The sequence below is a fragment of the Neovison vison genome, unplaced genomic scaffold (genome assembly GCF_020171115.1).
Source record: "Neovison vison isolate M4711 unplaced genomic scaffold, ASM_NN_V1 Scaffold_122, whole genome shotgun sequence".
Classification (NCBI taxonomy): Eukaryota; Metazoa; Chordata; class Mammalia; order Carnivora; family Mustelidae; genus Neogale; species Neogale vison.
This window is the reverse complement of record NW_025334911.1, coordinates 128008-153647: the sequence shown is the minus strand read 5'-3', so window position 1 is coordinate 153647 and position 25640 is coordinate 128008. Positions and strand designations below refer to the sequence as shown.

At 72.4% G+C, this 25640-nt stretch overlaps 11 non-coding genes across 11 annotated transcripts; all 11 read left to right on the top strand.

The window, feature by feature from the left end:
* The first annotated feature begins 602 nt into the window (after nucleotides 1-602).
* LOC122898067 lies at nucleotides 603-721 on the top strand. The gene has a single exon (XR_006382803.1). It is a non-coding gene; the product is annotated as a 5S ribosomal RNA (ribosomal RNA).
* Nucleotides 722-2903: 2182 nt separating this feature from the next.
* Nucleotides 2904-3022, top strand: LOC122898066. Its single transcript, XR_006382802.1, has one exon. It is a non-coding gene; the product is annotated as a 5S ribosomal RNA (ribosomal RNA).
* A 2182-nt stretch (nucleotides 3023-5204) lies between these two features.
* LOC122898064 lies at nucleotides 5205-5323 on the top strand. Its single transcript, XR_006382801.1, has one exon. It is a non-coding gene; the product is annotated as a 5S ribosomal RNA (ribosomal RNA).
* Nucleotides 5324-7507: 2184 nt separating this feature from the next.
* On the top strand, nucleotides 7508-7626 carry LOC122898063. Its single transcript, XR_006382800.1, has one exon. It is a non-coding gene; the product is annotated as a 5S ribosomal RNA (ribosomal RNA).
* Nucleotides 7627-9808: 2182 nt separating this feature from the next.
* Nucleotides 9809-9927, top strand: LOC122898062. Its single transcript, XR_006382799.1, has one exon. It is a non-coding gene; the product is annotated as a 5S ribosomal RNA (ribosomal RNA).
* A 2182-nt stretch (nucleotides 9928-12109) lies between these two features.
* LOC122898061 lies at nucleotides 12110-12228 on the top strand. The gene has a single exon (XR_006382798.1). It is a non-coding gene; the product is annotated as a 5S ribosomal RNA (ribosomal RNA).
* Nucleotides 12229-14410: 2182 nt separating this feature from the next.
* LOC122898060 lies at nucleotides 14411-14529 on the top strand. The gene has a single exon (XR_006382797.1). It is a non-coding gene; the product is annotated as a 5S ribosomal RNA (ribosomal RNA).
* Nucleotides 14530-16749: 2220 nt separating this feature from the next.
* On the top strand, nucleotides 16750-16868 carry LOC122898059. The gene has a single exon (XR_006382795.1). It is a non-coding gene; the product is annotated as a 5S ribosomal RNA (ribosomal RNA).
* Nucleotides 16869-19057: 2189 nt separating this feature from the next.
* Nucleotides 19058-19176, top strand: LOC122898058. Its single transcript, XR_006382794.1, has one exon. It is a non-coding gene; the product is annotated as a 5S ribosomal RNA (ribosomal RNA).
* Nucleotides 19177-21358: 2182 nt separating this feature from the next.
* Nucleotides 21359-21477, top strand: LOC122898056. The gene has a single exon (XR_006382792.1). It is a non-coding gene; the product is annotated as a 5S ribosomal RNA (ribosomal RNA).
* Nucleotides 21478-23660: 2183 nt separating this feature from the next.
* On the top strand, nucleotides 23661-23779 carry LOC122898055. The gene has a single exon (XR_006382791.1). It is a non-coding gene; the product is annotated as a 5S ribosomal RNA (ribosomal RNA).
* Nucleotides 23780-25640: the final 1861 nt, after the last annotated feature.

Below are 25640 nucleotides of genomic sequence, written 5' to 3'. Positions count from 1 at the left end.
GGCGGGGCTGCCGCTTCTGGGCTGGTGTGTGGCATCGCCCGTGTCCTCGTGGCCTCGGGTGGGCTGGGAGCGAGGCGGGGTGCAGAGGAGGGGAGAACCGAACCCGTCCAAGCCGTGCCGAGCCGAGCCGAGCCGAGCCGAGCCGAGCCGAGCCGAGCCGAGCAGAGCTGACTGGAGGAGAGTAGAGGAGAGCAGAGGAGAGCAGAGGAGAGGAGAGCATAAGAGAGCAGAGGAGAGGAGAGGAGAGGAGAGCAGAGGAGAGGAGAGGAGAGGAGGGAAGGCCAGGTGGCCAGCTGGGCCAGGCCTAGGGCGCTGGGTGGGCGCTGGGGGGCGCTGTGCTCACCGCGCGCGGGCCCGAGGACACAGCCCCTTGCCACCTGCAGAGGCACGGGGCGGAGGGGCTGGGGAGTCCCGGGATGGGAGAGTGCCCGGAGGGACTTTGGCGAGGCCCCGGGGCCCGCAGGCGTCTGGGCCCCTGGGCGGGCGGGCGGGCGGGGAGGCAGGCGCCAGGACAAGGACAGGCGGAGGGGTGAGCCGCGGCGCGCGCCGGGGCCCGCGAAGCGCGCAGCAGGCTCTTGGGGCGGCCAGCTGCGGCGGCAGGCGTCTACGGCCATACCACCCTGAACGCGCCCGATCTCGTCTGATCTCGGAAGCTAAGCAGGGTCGGGCCTGGTTAGTACTTGGATGGGAGACCGCCTGGGAATACCGGGTGCTGTAGGCTTTTTCTTTCGCCCCCAAACGCTTGTCTTGTTTGGCCTTCCTCTTTTCTCTCCCCCTTCGGCCTCCCTCCCACTCGCTTGGCCGCCAACGCGGCGGCCTCCCAGCAGTCCCTGAACGCCGCAGCCCCTGAGCCCGGTCACCTCGGGCCCCTGACCCCCCCGACCCCTGGCCACCCCAGCCCCAGCATCGCGGGCCCCTGGCCCCAAAAGGGCGGCCCGCTGCACGGGCGGCCGGCCACAACCCAGCCTTTCCGCCTCCACGCCACGAGGCCCAGCCGCGCCTCAGCCGACCTTGGGGGGCTGCTGGCAGGGAGAGGCAGTGTTGGAGGGGGCTCGGGGGCCAGAGGCAGGGAAAGGGGGACCGGGGTGAGGACCACGGCCATGGACGCGGGGAGGGGGTGGGGGCCGACGGGCTGTGGGAGGAGGGCGGGGAGGGGCGGGCCGGGGCCGGGGTTGTGGGGGACAGGAGGCAGGAGCGGGCCTCGACCCCGGGCTCGGGCAACCTCTCCTCGGGCCTGTGCGCCCGGGCCCGGGCCCTGGGCCCTGGATCCCCTAGCGAGGCCCTCGGGCTGCCCCCAGCTCCAAAGCCCACCGGCAGCCCGCCCCACCGCCCCACCCCTCCCGGCGCCCCCGCGACCTGGGCCCACCCTGCCCCTTCTCTCCACCGGGCCTGGGCTCCGCTCAGGCCGGAAGGGCATTCCCTTCCTTCTCACCGACCACCTCCCCTTCGCCCCTGGGGCCCCGCGCCCGGGCCGAGGTGCCCAGGACGCCAGATGGCCGACCCTCGTGGGCTCCCGGCGCCTTGGGCACTCGGCTCCACCCTGCGTCTCCCGGGAGCAGCCACGGCAAGCGCGGGGCTGTCTCGCTCCGAGAAAGACCGGAGGCGCCGCACACCGGGCCAAGAGAGGCCCCCGCCCCGCCCCCGGCCCCACGCCACACCCCACACCCCACACCCCACACCCCATACCCCACACCAGAAGACTAGACCCATGAAAGAATCCCTGGCAGGCCCCCAGGCCAGACCGGGTGCTGGGCAGGAAAGGGAGCCGAACGGGACTGCTGACACCTCACCGGCAGGTCCTCGGGCTCCCCGGGCTCCTCCGGCAGCTCCAGGGCGCCGCCACCTAGGCCAAAGCCCTGCCCACGCACGCCGGCCCTCCCTCCCGGGACAGGTGCCAGGCCACCGCAGCCTCCTGGGTGGGTGGTGTCTTGTCCGAGTGCGTGTGTGCGCGGGTGTGTGCGTGCGTGTGTGTGTTCCTGTGCGTGTGAGTGGGTGTGTGAGCGTTGCGTGCACCCGTGTCTCCGACCCGGTCCCTGTCCCCATGCCGGTCAGGGTCACCGCGTCTGTCCTGGGAGCTGGGGGTGTGGAGGGTCTGGGGGGGTGGGGGGGACTGCGGGTTGGAGAGTCTGTCTCTGGGGCTCTGCGTTCTGGCCGTCTGTGCAGACATCCCTCAGTCTGTGTCTGTCCCTGTGTCTCCGTGGGTATCCCTGTGTCCGTGTAGGTGAGCCGGCCTATCGTGTCTCTGGTCAGGGCCTGTTGCGGGTGGGTGGCGAGGGGAAGCGCGCGGAGGAAGGGTCACGGGGCGGGGCTGCCGCTTCTGGGCTGGTGTGTGGCATCGCCCGTGTCCTCGTGGCCTCGGGTGGGCTGGGAGCGAGGCGGGGTGCAGAGGAGGGGAGAACCGAACCCGTCCAAGCCGTGCCGAGCCGAGCCGAGCCGAGCCGAGCCGAGCCGAGCCGAGCCGAGCAGAGCTGACTGGAGGAGAGTAGAGGAGAGCAGAGGAGAGCAGAGGAGAGGAGAGCATAAGAGAGCAGAGGAGAGGAGAGGAGAGGAGAGCAGAGGAGAGGAGAGGAGAGGAGGGAAGGCCAGGTGGCCAGCTGGGCCAGGCCTAGGGCGCTGGGTGGGCGCTGGGGGGCGCTGTGCTCACCGCGCGCGGGCCCGAGGACACAGCCCCTTGCCACCTGCAGAGGCACGGGGCGGAGGGGCTGGGGAGTCCCGGGATGGGAGAGTGCCCGGAGGGACTTTGGCGAGGCCCCGGGGCCCGCAGGCGTCTGGGCCCCTGGGCGGGCGGGCGGGCGGGGAGGCAGGCGCCAGGACAAGGACAGGCGGAGGGGTGAGCCGCGGCGCGCGCCGGGGCCCGCGAAGCGCGCAGCAGGCTCTTGGGGCGGCCAGCTGCGGCGGCAGGCGTCTACGGCCATACCACCCTGAACGCGCCCGATCTCGTCTGATCTCGGAAGCTAAGCAGGGTCGGGCCTGGTTAGTACTTGGATGGGAGACCGCCTGGGAATACCGGGTGCTGTAGGCTTTTTCTTTCGCCCCCAAACGCTTGTCTTGTTTGGCCTTCCTCTTTTCTCTCCCCCTTCGGCCTCCCTCCCACTCGCTTGGCCGCCAACGCGGCGGCCTCCCAGCAGTCCCTGAACGCCGCAGCCCCTGAGCCCGGTCACCTCGGGCCCCTGACCCCCCCGACCCCTGGCCACCCCAGCCCCAGCATCGCGGGCCCCTGGCCCCAAAAGGGCGGCCCGCTGCACGGGCGGCCGGCCACAACCCAGCCTTTCCGCCTCCACGCCACGAGGCCCAGCCGCGCCTCAGCCGACCTTGGGGGGCTGCTGGCAGGGAGAGGCAGTGTTGGAGGGGGCTCGGGGGCCAGAGGCAGGGAAAGGGGGACCGGGGTGAGGACCACGGCCATGGACGCGGGGAGGGGGTGGGGGCCGACGGGCTGTGGGAGGAGGGCGGGGAGGGGCGGGCCGGGGCCGGGGTTGTGGGGGACAGGAGGCAGGAGCGGGCCTCGACCCCGGGCTCGGGCAACCTCTCCTCGGGCCTGTGCGCCCGGGCCCGGGCCCTGGGCCCTGGATCCCCTAGCGAGGCCCTCGGGCTGCCCCCAGCTCCAAAGCCCACCGGCAGCCCGCCCCACCGCCCCACCCCTCCCGGCGCCCCCGCGACCTGGGCCCACCCTGCCCCTTCTCTCCACCGGGCCTGGGCTCCGCTCAGGCCGGAAGGGCATTCCCTTCCTTCTCACCGACCACCTCCCCTTCGCCCCTGGGGCCCCGCGCCCGGGCCGAGGTGCCCAGGACGCCAGATGGCCGACCCTCGTGGGCTCCCGGCGCCTTGGGCACTCGGCTCCACCCTGCGTCTCCCGGGAGCAGCCACGGCAAGCGCGGGGCTGTCTCGCTCCGAGAAAGACCGGAGGCGCCGCACACCGGGCCAAGAGAGGCCCCCGCCCCGCCCCCGGCCCCACGCCACACCCCACACCCCACACCCCACACCCCATACCCCACACCAGAAGACTAGACCCATGAAAGAATCCCTGGCAGGCCCCCAGGCCAGACCGGGTGCTGGGCAGGAAAGGGAGCCGAACGGGACTGCTGACACCTCACCGGCAGGTCCTCGGGCTCCCCGGGCTCCTCCGGCAGCTCCAGGGCGCCGCCACCTAGGCCAAAGCCCTGCCCACGCACGCCGGCCCTCCCTCCCGGGACAGGTGCCAGGCCACCGCAGCCTCCTGGGTGGGTGGTGTCTTGTCCGAGTGCGTGTGTGCGCGGGTGTGTGCGTGCGTGTGTGTGTTCCTGTGCGTGTGAGTGGGTGTGTGAGCGTTGCGTGCACCCGTGTCTCCGACCCGGTCCCTGTCCCCATGCCGGTCAGGGTCACCGCGTCTGTCCTGGGAGCTGGGGGTGTGGAGGGTCTGGGGGGGTGGGGGGGACTGCGGGTTGGAGAGTCTGTCTCTGGGGCTCTGCGTTCTGGCCGTCTGTGCAGACATCCCTCAGTCTGTGTCTGTCCCTGTGTCTCCGTGGGTATCCCTGTGTCCGTGTAGGTGAGCCGGCCTATCGTGTCTCTGGTCAGGGCCTGTTGCGGGTGGGTGGCGAGGGGAAGCGCGCGGAGGAAGGGTCACGGGGCGGGGCTGCCGCTTCTGGGCTGGTGTGTGGCATCGCCCGTGTCCTCGTGGCCTCGGGTGGGCTGGGAGCGAGGCGGGGTGCAGAGGAGGGGAGAACCGAACCCGTCCAAGCCGTGCCGAGCCGAGCCGAGCCGAGCCGAGCCGAGCCGAGCCGAGCCGAGCAGAGCTGACTGGAGGAGAGTAGAGGAGAGCAGAGGAGAGCAGAGGAGAGGAGAGCATAAGAGAGCAGAGGAGAGGAGAGGAGAGGAGAGCAGAGGAGAGGAGAGGAGAGGAGGGAAGGCCAGGTGGCCAGCTGGGCCAGGCCTAGGGCGCTGGGTGGGCGCTGGGGGGCGCTGTGCTCACCGCGCGCGGGCCCGAGGACACAGCCCCTTGCCACCTGCAGAGGCACGGGGCGGAGGGGCTGGGGAGTCCCGGGATGGGAGAGTGCCCGGAGGGACTTTGGCGAGGCCCCGGGGCCCGCAGGCGTCTGGGCCCCTGGGCGGGCGGGCGGGCGGGGAGGCAGGCGCCAGGACAAGGACAGGCGGAGGGGTGAGCCGCGGCGCGCGCCGGGGCCCGCGAAGCGCGCAGCAGGCTCTTGGGGCGGCCAGCTGCGGCGGCAGGCGTCTACGGCCATACCACCCTGAACGCGCCCGATCTCGTCTGATCTCGGAAGCTAAGCAGGGTCGGGCCTGGTTAGTACTTGGATGGGAGACCGCCTGGGAATACCGGGTGCTGTAGGCTTTTTCTTTCGCCCCCAAACGCTTGTCTTGTTTGGCCTTCCTCTTTTCTCTCCCCCTTCGGCCTCCCTCCCACTCGCTTGGCCGCCAACGCGGCGGCCTCCCAGCAGTCCCTGAACGCCGCAGCCCCTGAGCCCGGTCACCTCGGGCCCCTGACCCCCCCGACCCCTGGCCACCCCAGCCCCAGCATCGCGGGCCCCTGGCCCCAAAAGGGCGGCCCGCTGCACGGGCGGCCGGCCACAACCCAGCCTTTCCGCCTCCACGCCACGAGGCCCAGCCGCGCCTCAGCCGACCTTGGGGGGCTGCTGGCAGGGAGAGGCAGTGTTGGAGGGGGCTCGGGGGCCAGAGGCAGGGAAAGGGGGACCGGGGTGAGGACCACGGCCATGGACGCGGGGAGGGGGTGGGGGCCGACGGGCTGTGGGAGGAGGGCGGGGAGGGGCGGGCCGGGGCCGGGGTTGTGGGGGACAGGAGGCAGGAGCGGGCCTCGACCCCGGGCTCGGGCAACCTCTCCTCGGGCCTGTGCGCCCGGGCCCGGGCCCTGGGCCCTGGATCCCCTAGCGAGGCCCTCGGGCTGCCCCCAGCTCCAAAGCCCACCGGCAGCCCGCCCCACCGCCCCACCCCTCCCGGCGCCCCCGCGACCTGGGCCCACCCTGCCCCTTCTCTCCACCGGGCCTGGGCTCCGCTCAGGCCGGAAGGGCATTCCCTTCCTTCTCACCGACCACCTCCCCTTCGCCCCTGGGGCCCCGCGCCCGGGCCGAGGTGCCCAGGACGCCAGATGGCCGACCCTCGTGGGCTCCCGGCGCCTTGGGCACTCGGCTCCACCCTGCGTCTCCCGGGAGCAGCCACGGCAAGCGCGGGGCTGTCTCGCTCCGAGAAAGACCGGAGGCGCCGCACACCGGGCCAAGAGAGGCCCCCGCCCCGCCCCCGGCCCCACGCCACACCCCACACCCCACACCCCACACCCCATACCCCACACCAGAAGACTAGACCCATGAAAGAATCCCTGGCAGGCCCCCAGGCCAGACCGGGTGCTGGGCAGGAAAGGGAGCCGAACGGGACTGCTGACACCTCACCGGCAGGTCCTCGGGCTCCCCGGGCTCCTCCGGCAGCTCCAGGGCGCCGCCACCTAGGCCAAAGCCCTGCCCACGCACGCCGGCCCTCCCTCCCGGGACAGGTGCCAGGCCACCGCAGCCTCCTGTGGGTGGGTGGTGTCTTGTCCGAGTGCGTGTGTGCGCGGGTGTGTGCGTGCGTGTGTGTGTTCCTGTGCGTGTGAGTGGGTGTGTGAGCGTTGCGTGCACCCGTGTCTCCGACCCGGTCCCTGTCCCCATGCCGGTCAGGGTCACCGCGTCTGTCCTGGGAGCTGGGGGTGTGGAGGGTCTGGGGGGGTGGGGGGGACTGCGGGTTGGAGAGTCTGTCTCTGGGGCTCTGCGTTCTGGCCGTCTGTGCAGACATCCCTCAGTCTGTGTCTGTCCCTGTGTCTCCGTGGGTATCCCTGTGTCCGTGTAGGTGAGCCGGCCTATCGTGTCTCTGGTCAGGGCCTGTTGCGGGTGGGTGGCGAGGGGAAGCGCGCGGAGGAAGGGTCACGGGGCGGGGCTGCCGCTTCTGGGCTGGTGTGTGGCATCGCCCGTGTCCTCGTGGCCTCGGGTGGGCTGGGAGCGAGGCGGGGTGCAGAGGAGGGGAGAACCGAACCCGTCCAAGCCGTGCCGAGCCGAGCCGAGCCGAGCCGAGCCGAGCCGAGCCGAGCCGAGCAGAGCTGACTGGAGGAGAGTAGAGGAGAGCAGAGGAGAGCAGAGGAGAGGAGAGCATAAGAGAGCAGAGGAGAGGAGAGGAGAGGAGAGCAGAGGAGAGGAGAGGAGAGGAGGGAAGGCCAGGTGGCCAGCTGGGCCAGGCCTAGGGCGCTGGGTGGGCGCTGGGGGGCGCTGTGCTCACCGCGCGCGGGCCCGAGGACACAGCCCCTTGCCACCTGCAGAGGCACGGGGCGGAGGGGCTGGGGAGTCCCGGGATGGGAGAGTGCCCGGAGGGACTTTGGCGAGGCCCCGGGGCCCGCAGGCGTCTGGGCCCCTGGGCGGGCGGGCGGGCGGGGAGGCAGGCGCCAGGACAAGGACAGGCGGAGGGGTGAGCCGCGGCGCGCGCCGGGGCCCGCGAAGCGCGCAGCAGGCTCTTGGGGCGGCCAGCTGCGGCGGCAGGCGTCTACGGCCATACCACCCTGAACGCGCCCGATCTCGTCTGATCTCGGAAGCTAAGCAGGGTCGGGCCTGGTTAGTACTTGGATGGGAGACCGCCTGGGAATACCGGGTGCTGTAGGCTTTTTCTTTCGCCCCCAAACGCTTGTCTTGTTTGGCCTTCCTCTTTTCTCTCCCCCTTCGGCCTCCCTCCCACTCGCTTGGCCGCCAACGCGGCGGCCTCCCAGCAGTCCCTGAACGCCGCAGCCCCTGAGCCCGGTCACCTCGGGCCCCTGACCCCCCCGACCCCTGGCCACCCCAGCCCCAGCATCGCGGGCCCCTGGCCCCAAAAGGGCGGCCCGCTGCACGGGCGGCCGGCCACAACCCAGCCTTTCCGCCTCCACGCCACGAGGCCCAGCCGCGCCTCAGCCGACCTTGGGGGGCTGCTGGCAGGGAGAGGCAGTGTTGGAGGGGGCTCGGGGGCCAGAGGCAGGGAAAGGGGGACCGGGGTGAGGACCACGGCCATGGACGCGGGGAGGGGGTGGGGGCCGACGGGCTGTGGGAGGAGGGCGGGGAGGGGCGGGCCGGGGCCGGGGTTGTGGGGGACAGGAGGCAGGAGCGGGCCTCGACCCCGGGCTCGGGCAACCTCTCCTCGGGCCTGTGCGCCCGGGCCCGGGCCCTGGGCCCTGGATCCCCTAGCGAGGCCCTCGGGCTGCCCCCAGCTCCAAAGCCCACCGGCAGCCCGCCCCACCGCCCCACCCCTCCCGGCGCCCCCGCGACCTGGGCCCACCCTGCCCCTTCTCTCCACCGGGCCTGGGCTCCGCTCAGGCCGGAAGGGCATTCCCTTCCTTCTCACCGACCACCTCCCCTTCGCCCCTGGGGCCCCGCGCCCGGGCCGAGGTGCCCAGGACGCCAGATGGCCGACCCTCGTGGGCTCCCGGCGCCTTGGGCACTCGGCTCCACCCTGCGTCTCCCGGGAGCAGCCACGGCAAGCGCGGGGCTGTCTCGCTCCGAGAAAGACCGGAGGCGCCGCACACCGGGCCAAGAGAGGCCCCCGCCCCGCCCCCGGCCCCACGCCACACCCCACACCCCACACCCCACACCCCATACCCCACACCAGAAGACTAGACCCATGAAAGAATCCCTGGCAGGCCCCCAGGCCAGACCGGGTGCTGGGCAGGAAAGGGAGCCGAACGGGACTGCTGACACCTCACCGGCAGGTCCTCGGGCTCCCCGGGCTCCTCCGGCAGCTCCAGGGCGCCGCCACCTAGGCCAAAGCCCTGCCCACGCACGCCGGCCCTCCCTCCCGGGACAGGTGCCAGGCCACCGCAGCCTCCTGGGTGGGTGGTGTCTTGTCCGAGTGCGTGTGTGCGCGGGTGTGTGCGTGCGTGTGTGTGTTCCTGTGCGTGTGAGTGGGTGTGTGAGCGTTGCGTGCACCCGTGTCTCCGACCCGGTCCCTGTCCCCATGCCGGTCAGGGTCACCGCGTCTGTCCTGGGAGCTGGGGGTGTGGAGGGTCTGGGGGGGTGGGGGGGACTGCGGGTTGGAGAGTCTGTCTCTGGGGCTCTGCGTTCTGGCCGTCTGTGCAGACATCCCTCAGTCTGTGTCTGTCCCTGTGTCTCCGTGGGTATCCCTGTGTCCGTGTAGGTGAGCCGGCCTATCGTGTCTCTGGTCAGGGCCTGTTGCGGGTGGGTGGCGAGGGGAAGCGCGCGGAGGAAGGGTCACGGGGCGGGGCTGCCGCTTCTGGGCTGGTGTGTGGCATCGCCCGTGTCCTCGTGGCCTCGGGTGGGCTGGGAGCGAGGCGGGGTGCAGAGGAGGGGAGAACCGAACCCGTCCAAGCCGTGCCGAGCCGAGCCGAGCCGAGCCGAGCCGAGCCGAGCCGAGCCGAGCAGAGCTGACTGGAGGAGAGTAGAGGAGAGCAGAGGAGAGCAGAGGAGAGGAGAGCATAAGAGAGCAGAGGAGAGGAGAGGAGAGGAGAGCAGAGGAGAGGAGAGGAGAGGAGGGAAGGCCAGGTGGCCAGCTGGGCCAGGCCTAGGGCGCTGGGTGGGCGCTGGGGGGCGCTGTGCTCACCGCGCGCGGGCCCGAGGACACAGCCCCTTGCCACCTGCAGAGGCACGGGGCGGAGGGGCTGGGGAGTCCCGGGATGGGAGAGTGCCCGGAGGGACTTTGGCGAGGCCCCGGGGCCCGCAGGCGTCTGGGCCCCTGGGCGGGCGGGCGGGCGGGGAGGCAGGCGCCAGGACAAGGACAGGCGGAGGGGTGAGCCGCGGCGCGCGCCGGGGCCCGCGAAGCGCGCAGCAGGCTCTTGGGGCGGCCAGCTGCGGCGGCAGGCGTCTACGGCCATACCACCCTGAACGCGCCCGATCTCGTCTGATCTCGGAAGCTAAGCAGGGTCGGGCCTGGTTAGTACTTGGATGGGAGACCGCCTGGGAATACCGGGTGCTGTAGGCTTTTTCTTTCGCCCCCAAACGCTTGTCTTGTTTGGCCTTCCTCTTTTCTCTCCCCCTTCGGCCTCCCTCCCACTCGCTTGGCCGCCAACGCGGCGGCCTCCCAGCAGTCCCTGAACGCCGCAGCCCCTGAGCCCGGTCACCTCGGGCCCCTGACCCCCCCGACCCCTGGCCACCCCAGCCCCAGCATCGCGGGCCCCTGGCCCCAAAAGGGCGGCCCGCTGCACGGGCGGCCGGCCACAACCCAGCCTTTCCGCCTCCACGCCACGAGGCCCAGCCGCGCCTCAGCCGACCTTGGGGGGCTGCTGGCAGGGAGAGGCAGTGTTGGAGGGGGCTCGGGGGCCAGAGGCAGGGAAAGGGGGACCGGGGTGAGGACCACGGCCATGGACGCGGGGAGGGGGTGGGGGCCGACGGGCTGTGGGAGGAGGGCGGGGAGGGGCGGGCCGGGGCCGGGGTTGTGGGGGACAGGAGGCAGGAGCGGGCCTCGACCCCGGGCTCGGGCAACCTCTCCTCGGGCCTGTGCGCCCGGGCCCGGGCCCTGGGCCCTGGATCCCCTAGCGAGGCCCTCGGGCTGCCCCCAGCTCCAAAGCCCACCGGCAGCCCGCCCCACCGCCCCACCCCTCCCGGCGCCCCCGCGACCTGGGCCCACCCTGCCCCTTCTCTCCACCGGGCCTGGGCTCCGCTCAGGCCGGAAGGGCATTCCCTTCCTTCTCACCGACCACCTCCCCTTCGCCCCTGGGGCCCCGCGCCCGGGCCGAGGTGCCCAGGACGCCAGATGGCCGACCCTCGTGGGCTCCCGGCGCCTTGGGCACTCGGCTCCACCCTGCGTCTCCCGGGAGCAGCCACGGCAAGCGCGGGGCTGTCTCGCTCCGAGAAAGACCGGAGGCGCCGCACACCGGGCCAAGAGAGGCCCCCGCCCCGCCCCCGGCCCCACGCCACACCCCACACCCCACACCCCACACCCCATACCCCACACCAGAAGACTAGACCCATGAAAGAATCCCTGGCAGGCCCCCAGGCCAGACCGGGTGCTGGGCAGGAAAGGGAGCCGAACGGGACTGCTGACACCTCACCGGCAGGTCCTCGGGCTCCCCGGGCTCCTCCGGCAGCTCCAGGGCGCCGCCACCTAGGCCAAAGCCCTGCCCACGCACGCCGGCCCTCCCTCCCGGGACAGGTGCCAGGCCACCGCAGCCTCCTGGGTGGGTGGTGTCTTGTCCGAGTGCGTGTGTGCGCGGGTGTGTGCGTGCGTGTGTGTGTTCCTGTGCGTGTGAGTGGGTGTGTGAGCGTTGCGTGCACCCGTGTCTCCGACCCGGTCCCTGTCCCCATGCCGGTCAGGGTCACCGCGTCTGTCCTGGGAGCTGGGGGTGTGGAGGGTCTGGGGGGGTGGGGGGGACTGCGGGTTGGAGAGTCTGTCTCTGGGGCTCTGCGTTCTGGCCGTCTGTGCAGACATCCCTCAGTCTGTGTCTGTCCCTGTGTCTCCGTGGGTATCCCTGTGTCCGTGTAGGTGAGCCGGCCTATCGTGTCTCTGGTCAGGGCCTGTTGCGGGTGGGTGGCGAGGGGAAGCGCGCGGAGGAAGGGTCACGGGGCGGGGCTGCCGCTTCTGGGCTGGTGTGTGGCATCGCCCGTGTCCTCGTGGCCTCGGGTGGGCTGGGAGCGAGGCGGGGTGCAGAGGAGGGGAGAACCGAACCCGTCCAAGCCGTGCCGAGCCGAGCCGAGCCGAGCCGAGCCGAGCCGAGCCGAGCCGAGCAGAGCTGACTGGAGGAGAGTAGAGGAGAGCAGAGGAGAGCAGAGGAGAGGAGAGCATAAGAGAGCAGAGGAGAGGAGAGGAGAGGAGAGCAGAGGAGAGGAGAGGAGAGGAGGGAAGGCCAGGTGGCCAGCTGGGCCAGGCCTAGGGCGCTGGGTGGGCGCTGGGGGGCGCTGTGCTCACCGCGCGCGGGCCCGAGGACACAGCCCCTTGCCACCTGCAGAGGCACGGGGCGGAGGGGCTGGGGAGTCCCGGGATGGGAGAGTGCCCGGAGGGACTTTGGCGAGGCCCCGGGGCCCGCAGGCGTCTGGGCCCCTGGGCGGGCGGGCGGGCGGGGAGGCAGGCGCCAGGACAAGGACAGGCGGAGGGGTGAGCCGCGGCGCGCGCCGGGGCCCGCGAAGCGCGCAGCAGGCTCTTGGGGCGGCCAGCTGCGGCGGCAGGCGTCTACGGCCATACCACCCTGAACGCGCCCGATCTCGTCTGATCTCGGAAGCTAAGCAGGGTCGGGCCTGGTTAGTACTTGGATGGGAGACCGCCTGGGAATACCGGGTGCTGTAGGCTTTTTCTTTCGCCCCCAAACGCTTGTCTTGTTTGGCCTTCCTCTTTTCTCTCCCCCTTCGGCCTCCCTCCCACTCGCTTGGCCGCCAACGCGGCGGCCTCCCAGCAGTCCCTGAACGCCGCAGCCCCTGAGCCCGGTCACCTCGGGCCCCTGACCCCCCCGACCCCTGGCCACCCCAGCCCCAGCATCGCGGGCCCCTGGCCCCAAAAGGGCGGCCCGCTGCACGGGCGGCCGGCCACAACCCAGCCTTTCCGCCTCCACGCCACGAGGCCCAGCCGCGCCTCAGCCGACCTTGGGGGGCTGCTGGCAGGGAGAGGCAGTGTTGGAGGGGGCTCGGGGGCCAGAGGCAGGGAAAGGGGGACCGGGGTGAGGACCACGGCCATGGACGCGGGGAGGGGGTGGGGGCCGACGGGCTGTGGGAGGAGGGCGGGGAGGGGCGGGCCGGGGCCGGGGTTGTGGGGGACAGGAGGCAGGAGCGGGCCTCGACCCCGGGCTCGGGCAACCTCTCCTCGGGCCTGTGCGCCCGGGCCCGGGCCCTGGGCCCTGGATCCCCTAGCGAGGCCCTCGGGCTGCCCCCAGCTCCAAAGCCCACCGGCAGCCCGCCCCACCGCCCCACCCCTCCCGGCGCCCCCGCGACCTGGGCCCACCCTGCCCCTTCTCTCCACCGGGCCTGGGCTCCGCTCAGGCCGGAAGGGCATTCCCTTCCTTCTCACCGACCACCTCCCCTTCGCCCCTGGGGCCCCGCGCCCGGGCCGAGGTGCCCAGGACGCCAGATGGCCGACCCTCGTGGGCTCCCGGCGCCTTGGGCACTCGGCTCCACCCTGCGTCTCCCGGGAGCAGCCACGGCAAGCGCGGGGCTGTCTCGCTCCGAGAAAGACCGGAGGCGCCGCACACCGGGCCAAGAGAGGCCCCCGCCCCGCCCCCGGCCCCACGCCACACCCCACACCCCACACCCCACACCCCATACCCCACACCAGAAGACTAGACCCATGAAAGAATCCCTGGCAGGCCCCCAGGCCAGACCGGGTGCTGGGCAGGAAAGGGAGCCGAACGGGACTGCTGACACCTCACCGGCAGGTCCTCGGGCTCCCCGGGCTCCTCCGGCAGCTCCAGGGCGCCGCCACCTAGGCCAAAGCCCTGCCCACGCACGCCGGCCCTCCCTCCCGGGACAGGTGCCAGGCCACCGCAGCCTCCTGGGTGGGTGGTGTCTTGTCCGAGTGCGTGTGTGCGCGGGTGTGTGCGTGCGTGTGTGTGTTCCTGTGCGTGTGAGTGGGTGTGTGAGCGTTGCGTGCACCCGTGTCTCCGACCCGGTCCCTGTCCCCATGCCGGTCAGGGTCACCGCGTCTGTCCTGGGAGCTGGGGGTGTGGAGGGTCTGGGGGGGTGGGGGGGACTGCGGGTTGGAGAGTCTGTCTCTGGGGCTCTGCGTTCTGGCCGTCTGTGCAGACATCCCTCAGTCTGTGTCTGTCCCTGTGTCTCCGTGGGTATCCCTGTGTCCGTGTAGGTGAGCCGGCCTATCGTGTCTCTGGTCAGGGCCTGTTGCGGGTGGGTGGCGAGGGGAAGCGCGCGGAGGAAGGGTCACGGGGCGGGGCTGCCGCTTCTGGGCTGGTGTGTGGCATCGCCCGTGTCCTCGTGGCCTCGGGTGGGCTGGGAGCGAGGCGGGGTGCAGAGGAGGGGAGAACCGAACCCGTCCAAGCCGTGCCGAGCCGAGCCGAGCCGAGCCGAGCCGAGCCGAGCCGAGCCGAGCAGAGCTGACTGGAGGAGAGTAGAGGAGAGCAGAGGAGAGCAGAGGAGAGGAGAGCATAAGAGAGCAGAGGAGAGGAGAGGAGAGGAGAGCAGAGGAGAGGAGAGGAGAGGAGGGAAGGCCAGGTGGCCAGCTGGGCCAGGCCTAGGGCGCTGGGTGGGCGCTGGGGGGCGCTGTGCTCACCGCGCGCGGGCCCGAGGACACAGCCCCTTGCCACCTGCAGAGGCACGGGGCGGAGGGGCTGGGGAGTCCCGGGATGGGAGAGTGCCCGGAGGGACTTTGGCGAGGCCCCGGGGCCCGCAGGCGTCTGGGCCCCTGGGCGGGCGGGCGGGCGGGGAGGCAGGCGCCAGGACAAGGACAGGCGGAGGGGTGAGCCGCGGCGCGCGCCGGGGCCCGCGAAGCGCGCAGCAGGCTCTTGGGGCGGCCAGCTGCGGCGGCAGGCGTCTACGGCCATACCACCCTGAACGCGCCCGATCTCGTCTGATCTCGGAAGCTAAGCAGGGTCGGGCCTGGTTAGTACTTGGATGGGAGACCGCCTGGGAATACCGGGTGCTGTAGGCTTTTTCTTTCGCCCCCAAACGCTTGTCTTGTTTGGCCTTCCTCTTTTCTCTCCCCCTTCGGCCTCCCTCCCACTCGCTTGGCCGCCAACGCGGCGGCCTCCCAGCAGTCCCTGAACGCCGCAGCCCCTGAGCCCGGTCACCTCGGGCCCCTGACCCCCCCGACCCCTGGCCACCCCAGCCCCAGCATCGCGGGCCCCTGGCCCCAAAAGGGCGGCCCGCTGCACGGGCGGCCGGCCACAACCAAAGGGCGGCCCGCTGCACGGGCGGCCGGCCACAACCCAGCCTTTCCGCCTCCACGCCACGAGGCCCAGCCGCGCCTCAGCCGACCTTGGGGGGCTGCTGGCAGGGAGAGGCAGTGTTGGAGGGGGCTCGGGGGCCAGAGGCAGGGAAAGGGGGACCGGGGTGAGGACCACGGCCATGGACGCGGGGAGGGGGTGGGGGCCGACGGGCTGTGGGAGGAGGGCGGGGAGGGGCGGGCCGGGGCCGGGGTTGTGGGGGACAGGAGGCAGGAGCGGGCCTCGACCCCGGGCTCGGGCAACCTCTCCTCGGGCCTGTGCGCCCGGGCCCGGGCCCTGGGCCCTGGATCCCCTAGCGAGGCCCTCGGGCTGCCCCCAGCTCCAAAGCCCACCGGCAGCCCGCCCCACCGCCCCACCCCTCCCGGCGCCCCCGCGACCTGGGCCCACCCTGCCCCTTCTCTCCACCGGGCCTGGGCTCCGCTCAGGCCGGAAGGGCATTCCCTTCCTTCTCACCGACCACCTCCCCTTCGCCCCTGGGGCCCCGCGCCCGGGCCGAGGTGCCCAGGACGCCAGATGGCCGACCCTCGTGGGCTCCCGGCGCCTTGGGCACTCGGCTCCACCCTGCGTCTCCCGGGAGCAGCCACGGCAAGCGCGGGGCTGTCTCGCTCCGAGAAAGACCGGAGGCGCCGCACACCGGGCCAAGAGAGGCCCCCGCCCCGCCCCCGGCCCCACGCCACACCCCACACCCCACACCCCACACCCCATACCCCACACCAGAAGACTAGACCCATGAAAGAATCCCTGGCAGGCCCCCAGGCCAGACCGGGTGCTGGGCAGGAAAGGGAGCCGAACGGGACTGCTGACACCTCACCGGCAGGTCCTCGGGCTCCCCGGGCTCCTCCGGCAGCTCCAGGGCGCCGCCACCTAGGCCAAAGCCCTGCCCACGCACGCCGGCCCTCCCTCCCGGGACAGGTGCCAGGCCACCGCAGCCTCCTGGGTGGGTGGTGTCTTGTCCGAGTGCGTGTGTGCGCGGGTGTGTGCGTGCGTGTGTGTGTTCCTGTGCGTGTGAGTGGGTGTGTGAGCGTTGCGTGCACCCGTGTCTCCGACCCGGTCCCTGTCCCCATGCCGGTCAGGGTCACCGCGTCTGTCCTGGGAGCTGGGGGTGTGGAGGGTCTGGGGGGGGGGGGGGGGACTGCGGGTTGGAGAGTCTGTCTCTGGGGCTCTGCGTTCTGGCCGTCTGTGCAGACATCCCTCAGTCTGTGTCTGTCCCTGTGTCTCCGTGGGTATCCCTGTGTCCGTGTAGGTGAGCCGGCCTATCGTGTCTCTGGTCAGGGCCTGTTGCGGGTGGGTGGCGAGGGGAAGCGCGCGGAGGAAGGGTCACGGGGCGGGGCTGCCGCTTCTGGGCTGGTGTGTGGCATCGCCCGTGTCCTCGTGGCCTCGGGTGGGCTGGGAGCGAGGCGGGGTGCAGAGGAGGGGAGAACCGAACCCGTCCAAGCCGTGCCGAGCCGAGCCGAGCCGAGCCGAGCCGAGCCGAGCCGAGCCGAGCAGAGCTGACTGGAGGAGAGTAGAGGAGAGCAGAGGAGAGCAGAGGAGAGGAGAGCATAAGAGAGCAGAGGAGAGGAGAGGAGAGGAGAGCAGAGGAGAGGAGAGGAGAGGAGGGAAGGCCAGGTGGCCAGCTGGGCCAGGCCTAGGGCGCTGGGTGGGCGCTGGGGGGCGCTGTGCTCACCGCGCGCGGGCCCGAGGACACAGCCCCTTGCCACCTGCAGAGGCACGGGGCGGAGGGGCTGGGGAGTCCCGGGATGGGAGAGTGCCCGGAGGGACTTTGGCGAGGCCCCGGGGCCCGCAGGCGTCTGGGCCCCTGGGCGGGCGGGCGGGCGGGGAGGCAGGCGCCAGGACAAGGACAGGCGGAGGGGTGAGCCGCGGCGCGCGCCGGGGCCCGCGAAGCGCGCAGCAGGCTCTTGGGGCGGCCAGCTGCGGCGGCAGGCGTCTACGGCCATACCACCCTGAACGCGCCCGATCTCGTCTGATCTCGGAAGCTAAGCAGGGTCGGGCCTGGTTAGTACTTGGATGGGAGACCGCCTGGGAATACCGGGTGCTGTAGGCTTTTTCTTTCGCCCCCAAACGCTTGTCTTGTTTGGCCTTCCTCTTTTCTCTCCCCCTTCGGCCTCCCTCCCACTCGCTTGGCCGCCAACGCGGCGGCCTCCCAGCAGTCCCTGAACGCCGCAGCCCCTGAGCCCGGTCACCTCGGGCCCCTGACCCCCCCGACCCCTGGCCACCCCAGCCCCAGCATCGCGGGCCCCTGGCCCCAAAAGGGCGGCCCGCTGCACGGGCGGCCGGCCACAACCCAGCCTTTCCGCCTCCACGCCACGAGGCCCAGCCGCGCCTCAGCCGACCTTGGGGGGCTGCTGGCAGGGAGAGGCAGTGTTGGAGGGGGCTCGGGGGCCAGAGGCAGGGAAAGGGGGACCGGGGTGAGGACCACGGCCATGGACGCGGGGAGGGGGTGGGGGCCGACGGGCTGTGGGAGGAGGGCGGGGAGGGGCGGGCCGGGGCCGGGGTTGTGGGGGACAGGAGGCAGGAGCGGGCCTCGACCCCGGGCTCGGGCAACCTCTCCTCGGGCCTGTGCGCCCGGGCCCGGGCCCTGGGCCCTGGATCCCCTAGCGAGGCCCTCGGGCTGCCCCCAGCTCCAAAGCCCACCGGCAGCCCGCCCCACCGCCCCACCCCTCCCGGCGCCCCCGCGACCTGGGCCCACCCTGCCCCTTCTCTCCACCGGGCCTGGGCTCCGCTCAGGCCGGAAGGGCATTCCCTTCCTTCTCACCGACCACCTCCCCTTCGCCCCTGGGGCCCCGCGCCCGGGCCGAGGTGCCCAGGACGCCAGATGGCCGACCCTCGTGGGCTCCCGGCGCCTTGGGCACTCGGCTCCACCCTGCGTCTCCCGGGAGCAGCCACGGCAAGCGCGGGGCTGTCTCGCTCCGAGAAAGACCGGAGGCGCCGCACACCGGGCCAAGAGAGGCCCCCGCCCCGCCCCCGGCCCCACGCCACACCCCACACCCCACACCCCACACCCCACACCCCATACCCCACACCAGAAGACTAGACCCATGAAAGAATCCCTGGCAGGCCCCCAGGCCAGACCGGGTGCTGGGCAGGAAAGGGAGCCGAACGGGACTGCTGACACCTCACCGGCAGGTCCTCGGGCTCCCCGGGCTCCTCCGGCAGCTCCAGGGCGCCGCCACCTAGGCCAAAGCCCTGCCCACGCACGCCGGCCCTCCCTCCCGGGACAGGTGCCAGGCCACCGCAGCCTCCTGGGTGGGTGGTGTCTTGTCCGAGTGCGTGTGTGCGCGGGTGTGTGCGTGCGTGTGTGTGTTCCTGTGCGTGTGAGTGGGTGTGTGAGCGTTGCGTGCACCCGTGTCTCCGACCCGGTCCCTGTCCCCATGCCGGTCAGGGTCACCGCGTCTGTCCTGGGAGCTGGGGGTGTGGAGGGTCTGGGGGGGTGGGGGGGACTGCGGGTTGGAGAGTCTGTCTCTGGGGCTCTGCGTTCTGGCCGTCTGTGCAGACATCCCTCAGTCTGTGTCTGTCCCTGTGTCTCCGTGGGTATCCCTGTGTCCGTGTAGGTGAGCCGGCCTATCGTGTCTCTGGTCAGGGCCTGTTGCGGGTGGGTGGCGAGGGGAAGCGCGCGGAGGAAGGGTCACGGGGCGGGGCTGCCGCTTCTGGGCTGGTGTGTGGCATCGCCCGTGTCCTCGTGGCCTCGGGTGGGCTGGGAGCGAGGCGGGGTGCAGAGGAGGGGAGAACCGAACCCGTCCAAGCCGTGCCGAGCCGAGCCGAGCCGAGCCGAGCCGAGCCGAGCCGAGCCGAGCAGAGCTGACTGGAGGAGAGTAGAGGAGAGCAGAGGAGAGCAGAGGAGAGGAGAGCATAAGAGAGCAGAGGAGAGGAGAGGAGAGGAGAGCAGAGGAGAGGAGAGGAGAGGAGGGAAGGCCAGGTGGCCAGCTGGGCCAGGCCTAGGGCGCTGGGTGGGCGCTGGGGGGCGCTGTGCTCACCGCGCGCGGGCCCGAGGACACAGCCCCTTGCCACCTGCAGAGGCACGGGGCGGAGGGGCTGGGGAGTCCCGGGATGGGAGAGTGCCCGGAGGGACTTTGGCGAGGCCCCGGGGCCCGCAGGCGTCTGGGCCCCTGGGCGGGCGGGCGGGCGGGGAGGCAGGCGCCAGGACAAGGACAGGCGGAGGGGTGAGCCGCGGCGCGCGCCGGGGCCCGCGAAGCGCGCAGCAGGCTCTTGGGGCGGCCAGCTGCGGCGGCAGGCGTCTACGGCCATACCACCCTGAACGCGCCCGATCTCGTCTGATCTCGGAAGCTAAGCAGGGTCGGGCCTGGTTAGTACTTGGATGGGAGACCGCCTGGGAATACCGGGTGCTGTAGGCTTTTTCTTTCGCCCCCAAACGCTTGTCTTGTTTGGCCTTCCTCTTTTCTCTCCCCCTTCGGCCTCCCTCCCACTCGCTTGGCCGCCAACGCGGCGGCCTCCCAGCAGTCCCTGAACGCCGCAGCCCCTGAGCCCGGTCACCTCGGGCCCCTGACCCCCCCGACCCCTGGCCACCCCAGCCCCAGCATCGCGGGCCCCTGGCCCCAAAAGGGCGGCCCGCTGCACGGGCGGCCGGCCACAACCCAGCCTTTCCGCCTCCACGCCACGAGGCCCAGCCGCGCCTCAGCCGACCTTGGGGGGCTGCTGGCAGGGAGAGGCAGTGTTGGAGGGGGCTCGGGGGCCAGAGGCAGGGAAAGGGGGACCGGGGTGAGGACCACGGCCATGGACGCGGGGAGGGGGTGGGGGCCGACGGGCTGTGGGAGGAGGGCGGGGAGGGGCGGGCCGGGGCCGGGGTTGTGGGGGACAGGAGGCAGGAGCGGGCCTCGACCCCGGGCTCGGGCAACCTCTCCTCGGGCCTGTGCGCCCGGGCCCGGGCCCTGGGCCCTGGATCCCCTAGCGAGGCCCTCGGGCTGCCCCCAGCTCCAAAGCCCACCGGCAGCCCGCCCCACCGCCCCACCCCTCCCGGCGCCCCCGCGACCTGGGCCCACCCTGCCCCTTCTCTCCACCGGGCCTGGGCTCCGCTCAGGCCGGAAGGGCATTCCCTTCCTTCTCACCGACCACCTCCCCTTCGCCCCTGGGGCCCCGCGCCCGGGCCGAGGTGCCCAGGACGCCAGATGGCCGACCCTCGTGGGCTCCCGGCGCCTTGGGCACTCGGCTCCACCCTGCGTCTCCCGGGAGCAGCCACGGCAAGCGCGGGGCTGTCTCGCTCCGAGAAAGACCGGAGGCGCCGCACACCGGGCCAAGAGAGGCCCCCGCCCCGCCCCCGGCCCCACGCCACACCCCACACCCCACACCCCACACCCCATACCCCACACCAGAAGACTAGACCCATGAAAGAATCCCTGGCAGGCCCCCAGGCCAGACCGGGTGCTGGGCAGGAAAGGGAGCCGAACGGGACTGCTGACACCTCACCGGCAGGTCCTCGGGCTCCCCGGGCTCCTCCGGCAGCTCCAGGGCGCCGCCACCTAGGCCAAAGCCCTGCCCACGCACGCCGGCCCTCCCTCCCGGGACAGGTGCCAGGCCACCGCAGCCTCCTGGGTGGGTGGTGTCTTGTCCGAGTGCGTGTGTGCGCGGGTGTGTGCGTGCGTGTGTGTGTTCCTGTGCGTGTGAGTGGGTGTGTGAGCGTTGCGTGCACCCGTGTCTCCGACCCGGTCCCTGTCCCCATGCCGGTCAGGGTCACCGCGTCTGTCCTGGGAGCTGGGGGTGTGGAGGGTCTGGGGGGGTGGGGGGGACTGCGGGTTGGAGAGTCTGTCTCTGGGGCTCTGCGTTCTGGCCGTCTGTGCAGACATCCCTCAGTCTGTGTCTGTCCCTGTGTCTCCGTGGGTATCCCTGTGTCCGTGTAGGTGAGCCGGCCTATCGTGTCTCTGGTCAGGGCCTGTTGCGGGTGGGTGGCGAGGGGAAGCGCGCGGAGGAAGGGTCACGGGGCGGGGCTGCCGCTTCTGGGCTGGTGTGTGGCATCGCCCGTGTCCTCGTGGCCTCGGGTGGGCTGGGAGCGAGGCGGGGTGCAGAGGAGGGGAGAACCGAACCCGTCCAAGCCGTGCCGAGCCGAGCCGAGCCGAGCCGAGCCGAGCCGAGCCGAGCCGAGCAGAGCTGACTGGAGGAGAGTAGAGGAGAGCAGAGGAGAGCAGAGGAGAGGAGAGCATAAGAGAGCAGAGGAGAGGAGAGGAGAGGAGAGCAGAGGAGAGGAGAGGAGAGGAGGGAAGGCCAGGTGGCCAGCTGGGCCAGGCCTAGGGCGCTGGGTGGGCGCTGGGGGGCGCTGTGCTCACCGCGCGCGGGCCCGAGGACACAGCCCCTTGCCACCTGCAGAGGCACGGGGCGGAGGGGCTGGGGAGTCCCGGGATGGGAGAGTGCCCGGAGGGACTTTGGCGAGGCCCCGGGGCCCGCAGGCGTCTGGGCCCCTGGGCGGGCGGGCGGGCGGGGAGGCAGGCGCCAGGACAAGGACAGGCGGAGGGGTGAGCCGCGGCGCGCGCCGGGGCCCGCGAAGCGCGCAGCAGGCTCTTGGGGCGGCCAGCTGCGGCGGCAGGCGTCTACGGCCATACCACCCTGAACGCGCCCGATCTCGTCTGATCTCGGAAGCTAAGCAGGGTCGGGCCTGGTTAGTACTTGGATGGGAGACCGCCTGGGAATACCGGGTGCTGTAGGCTTTTTCTTTCGCCCCCAAACGCTTGTCTTGTTTGGCCTTCCTCTTTTCTCTCCCCCTTCGGCCTCCCTCCCACTCGCTTGGCCGCCAACGCGGCGGCCTCCCAGCAGTCCCTGAACGCCGCAGCCCCTGAGCCCGGTCACCTCGGGCCCCTGACCCCCCCGACCCCTGGCCACCCCAGCCCCAGCATCGCGGGCCCCTGGCCCCAAAAGGGCGGCCCGCTGCACGGGCGGCCGGCCACAACCCAGCCTTTCCGCCTCCACGCCACGAGGCCCAGCCGCGCCTCAGCCGACCTTGGGGGGCTGCTGGCAGGGAGAGGCAGTGTTGGAGGGGGCTCGGGGGCCAGAGGCAGGGAAAGGGGGACCGGGGTGAGGACCACGGCCATGGACGCGGGGAGGGGGTGGGGGCCGACGGGCTGTGGGAGGAGGGCGGGGAGGGGCGGGCCGGGGCCGGGGTTGTGGGGGACAGGAGGCAGGAGCGGGCCTCGACCCCGGGCTCGGGCAACCTCTCCTCGGGCCTGTGCGCCCGGGCCCGGGCCCTGGGCCCTGGATCCCCTAGCGAGGCCCTCGGGCTGCCCCCAGCTCCAAAGCCCACCGGCAGCCCGCCCCACCGCCCCACCCCTCCCGGCGCCCCCGCGACCTGGGCCCACCCTGCCCCTTCTCTCCACCGGGCCTGGGCTCCGCTCAGGCCGGAAGGGCATTCCCTTCCTTCTCACCGACCACCTCCCCTTCGCCCCTGGGGCCCCGCGCCCGGGCCGAGGTGCCCAGGACGCCAGATGGCCGACCCTCGTGGGGCTCCCGGCGCCTTGGGCACTCGGCTCCACCCTGCGTCTCCCGGGAGCAGCCACGGCAAGCGCGGGGCTGTCTCGCTCCGAGAAAGACCGGAGGCGCCGCACACCGGGCCAAGAGAGGCCCCCGCCCCGCCCCCGGCCCCACGCCACACCCCACACCCCACACCCCACACCCCATACCCCACACCAGAAGACTAGACCCATGAAAGAATCCCTGGCAGGCCCCCAGGCCAGACCGGGTGCTGGGCAGGAAAGGGAGCCGAACGGGACTGCTGACACCTCACCGGCAGGTCCTCGGGCTCCCCGGGCTCCTCCGGCAGCTCCAGGGCGCCGCCACCTAGGCCAAAGCCCTGCCCACGCACGCCGGCCCTCCCTCCCGGGACAGGTGCCAGGCCACCGCAGCCTCCTGGGTGGGTGGTGTCTTGTCCGAGTGCGTGTGTGCGCGGGTGTGTGCGTGCGTGTGTGTGTTCCTGTGCGTGTGAGTGGGTGTGTGAGCGTTGCGTGCACCCGTGTCTCCGACCCGGTCCCTGTCCCCATGCCGGTCAGGGTCACCGCGTCTGTCCTGGGAGCTGGGGGTGTGGAGGGTCTGGGGGGGTGGGGGGGACTGCGGGTTGGAGAGTCTGTCTCTGGGGCTCTGCGTTCTGGCCGTCTGTGCAGACATCCCTCAGTCTGTGTCTGTCCCTGTGTCTCCGTGGGTATCCCTGTGTCCGTGTAGGTGAGCCGGCCTATCGTGTCTCTGGTCAGGGCCTGTTGCGGGTGGGTGGCGAGGGGAAGCGCGCGGAGGAAGGGTCACGGGGCGGGGCTGCCGCTTCTGGGCTGGTGTGTGGCATCGCCCGTGTCCTCGTGGCCTCGGGTGGGCTGGGAGCGAGGCGGGGTGCAGAGGAGGGGAGAACCGAACCCGTCCAAGCCGTGCCGAGCCGAGCCGAGCCGAGCCGAGCCGAGCCGAGCCGAGCCGAGCAGAGCTGACTGGAGGAGAGTAGAGGAGAGCAGAGGAGAGCAGAGGAGAGGAGAGCATAAGAGAGCAGAGGAGAGGAGAGGAGAGGAGAGCAGAGGAGAGGAGAGGAGAGGAGGGAAGGCCAGGTGGCCAGCTGGGCCAGGCCTAGGGCGCTGGGTGGGCGCTGGGGGGCGCTGTGCTCACCGCGCGCGGGCCCGAGGACACAGCCCCTTGCCACCTGCAGAGGCACGGGGCGGAGGGGCTGGGGAGTCCCGGGATGGGAGAGTGCCCGGAGGGACTTTGGCGAGGCCCCGGGGCCCGCAGGCGTCTGGGCCCCTGGGCGGGCGGGCGGGCGGGGAGGCAGGCGCCAGGACAAGGACAGGCGGAGGGGTGAGCCGCGGCGCGCGCCGGGGCCCGCGAAGCGCGCAGCAGGCTCTTGGGGCGGCCAGCTGCGGCGGCAGGCGTCTACGGCCATACCACCCTGAACGCGCCCGATCTCGTCTGATCTCGGAAGCTAAGCAGGGTCGGGCCTGGTTAGTACTTGGATGGGAGACCGCCTGGGAATACCGGGTGCTGTAGGCTTTTTCTTTCGCCCCCAAACGCTTGTCTTGTTTGGCCTTCCTCTTTTCTCTCCCCCTTCGGCCTCCCTCCCACTCGCTTGGCCGCCAACGCGGCGGCCTCCCAGCAGTCCCTGAACGCCGCAGCCCCTGAGCCCGGTCACCTCGGGCCCCTGACCCCCCCGACCCCTGGCCACCCCAGCCCCAGCATCGCGGGCCCCTGGCCCCAAAAGGGCGGCCCGCTGCACGGGCGGCCGGCCACAACCCAGCCTTTCCGCCTCCACGCCACGAGGCCCAGCCGCGCCTCAGCCGACCTTGGGGGGCTGCTGGCAGGGAGAGGCAGTGTTGGAGGGGGCTCGGGGGCCAGAGGCAGGGAAAGGGGGACCGGGGTGAGGACCACGGCCATGGACGCGGGGAGGGGGTGGGGGCCGACGGGCTGTGGGAGGAGGGCGGGGAGGGGCGGGCCGGGGCCGGGGTTGTGGGGGACAGGAGGCAGGAGCGGGCCTCGACCCCGGGCTCGGGCAACCTCTCCTCGGGCCTGTGCGCCCGGGCCCGGGCCCTGGGCCCTGGATCCCCTAGCGAGGCCCTCGGGCTGCCCCCAGCTCCAAAGCCCACCGGCAGCCCGCCCCACCGCCCCACCCCTCCCGGCGCCCCCGCGACCTGGGCCCACCCTGCCCCTTCTCTCCACCGGGCCTGGGCTCCGCTCAGGCCGGAAGGGCATTCCCTTCCTTCTCACCGACCACCTCCCCTTCGCCCCTGGGGCCCCGCGCCCGGGCCGAGGTGCCCAGGACGCCAGATGGCCGACCCTCGTGGGCTCCCGGCGCCTTGGGCACTCGGCTCCACCCTGCGTCTCCCGGGAGCAGCCACGGCAAGCGCGGGGCTGTCTCGCTCCGAGAAAGACCGGAGGCGCCGCACACCGGGCCAAGAGAGGCCCCCGCCCCGCCCCCGGCCCCACGCCACACCCCACACCCCACACCCCACACCCCATACCCCACACCAGAAGACTAGACCCATGAAAGAATCCCTGGCAGGCCCCCAGGCCAGACCGGGTGCTGGGCAGGAAAGGGAGCCGAACGGGACTGCTGACACCTCACCGGCAGGTCCTCGGGCTCCCCGGGCTCCTCCGGCAGCTCCAGGGCGCCGCCACCTAGGCCAAAGCCCTGCCCACGCACGCCGGCCCTCCCTCCCGGGACAGGTGCCAGGCCACCGCAGCCTCCTGGGTGGGTGGTGTCTTGTCCGAGTGCGTGTGTGCGCGGGTGTGTGCGTGCGTGTGTGTGTTCCTGTGCGTGTGAGTGGGTGTGTGAGCGTTGCGTGCACCCGTGTCTCCGACCCGGTCCCTGTCCCCATGCCGGTCAGGGTCACCGCGTCTGTCCTGGGAGCTGGGGGTGTGGAGGGTCTGGGGGGGTGGGGGGGACTGCGGGTTGGAGAGTCTGTCTCTGGGGCTCTGCGTTCTGGCCGTCTGTGCAGACATCCCTCAGTCTGTGTCTGTCCCTGTGTCTCCGTGGGTATCCCTGTGTCCGTGTAGGTGAGCCGGCCTATCGTGTCTCTGGTCAGGGCCTGTTGCGGGTGGGTGGCGAGGGGAAGCGCGCGGAGGAAGGGTCACGGGGCGGGGCTGCCGCTTCTGGGCTGGTGTGTGGCATCGCCCGTGTCCTCGTGGCCTCGGGTGGGCTGGGAGCGAGGCGGGGTGCAGAGGAGGGGAGAACCGAACCCGTCCAAGCCGTGCCGAGCCGAGCCGAGCCGAGCCGAGCCGAGCCGAGCCGAGCCGAGCAGAGCTGACTGGAGGAGAGTAGAGGAGAGCAGAGGAGAGCAGAGGAGAGGAGAGCATAAGAGAGCAGAGGAGAGGAGAGGAGAGGAGAGCAGAGGAGAGGAGAGGAGAGGAGGGAAGG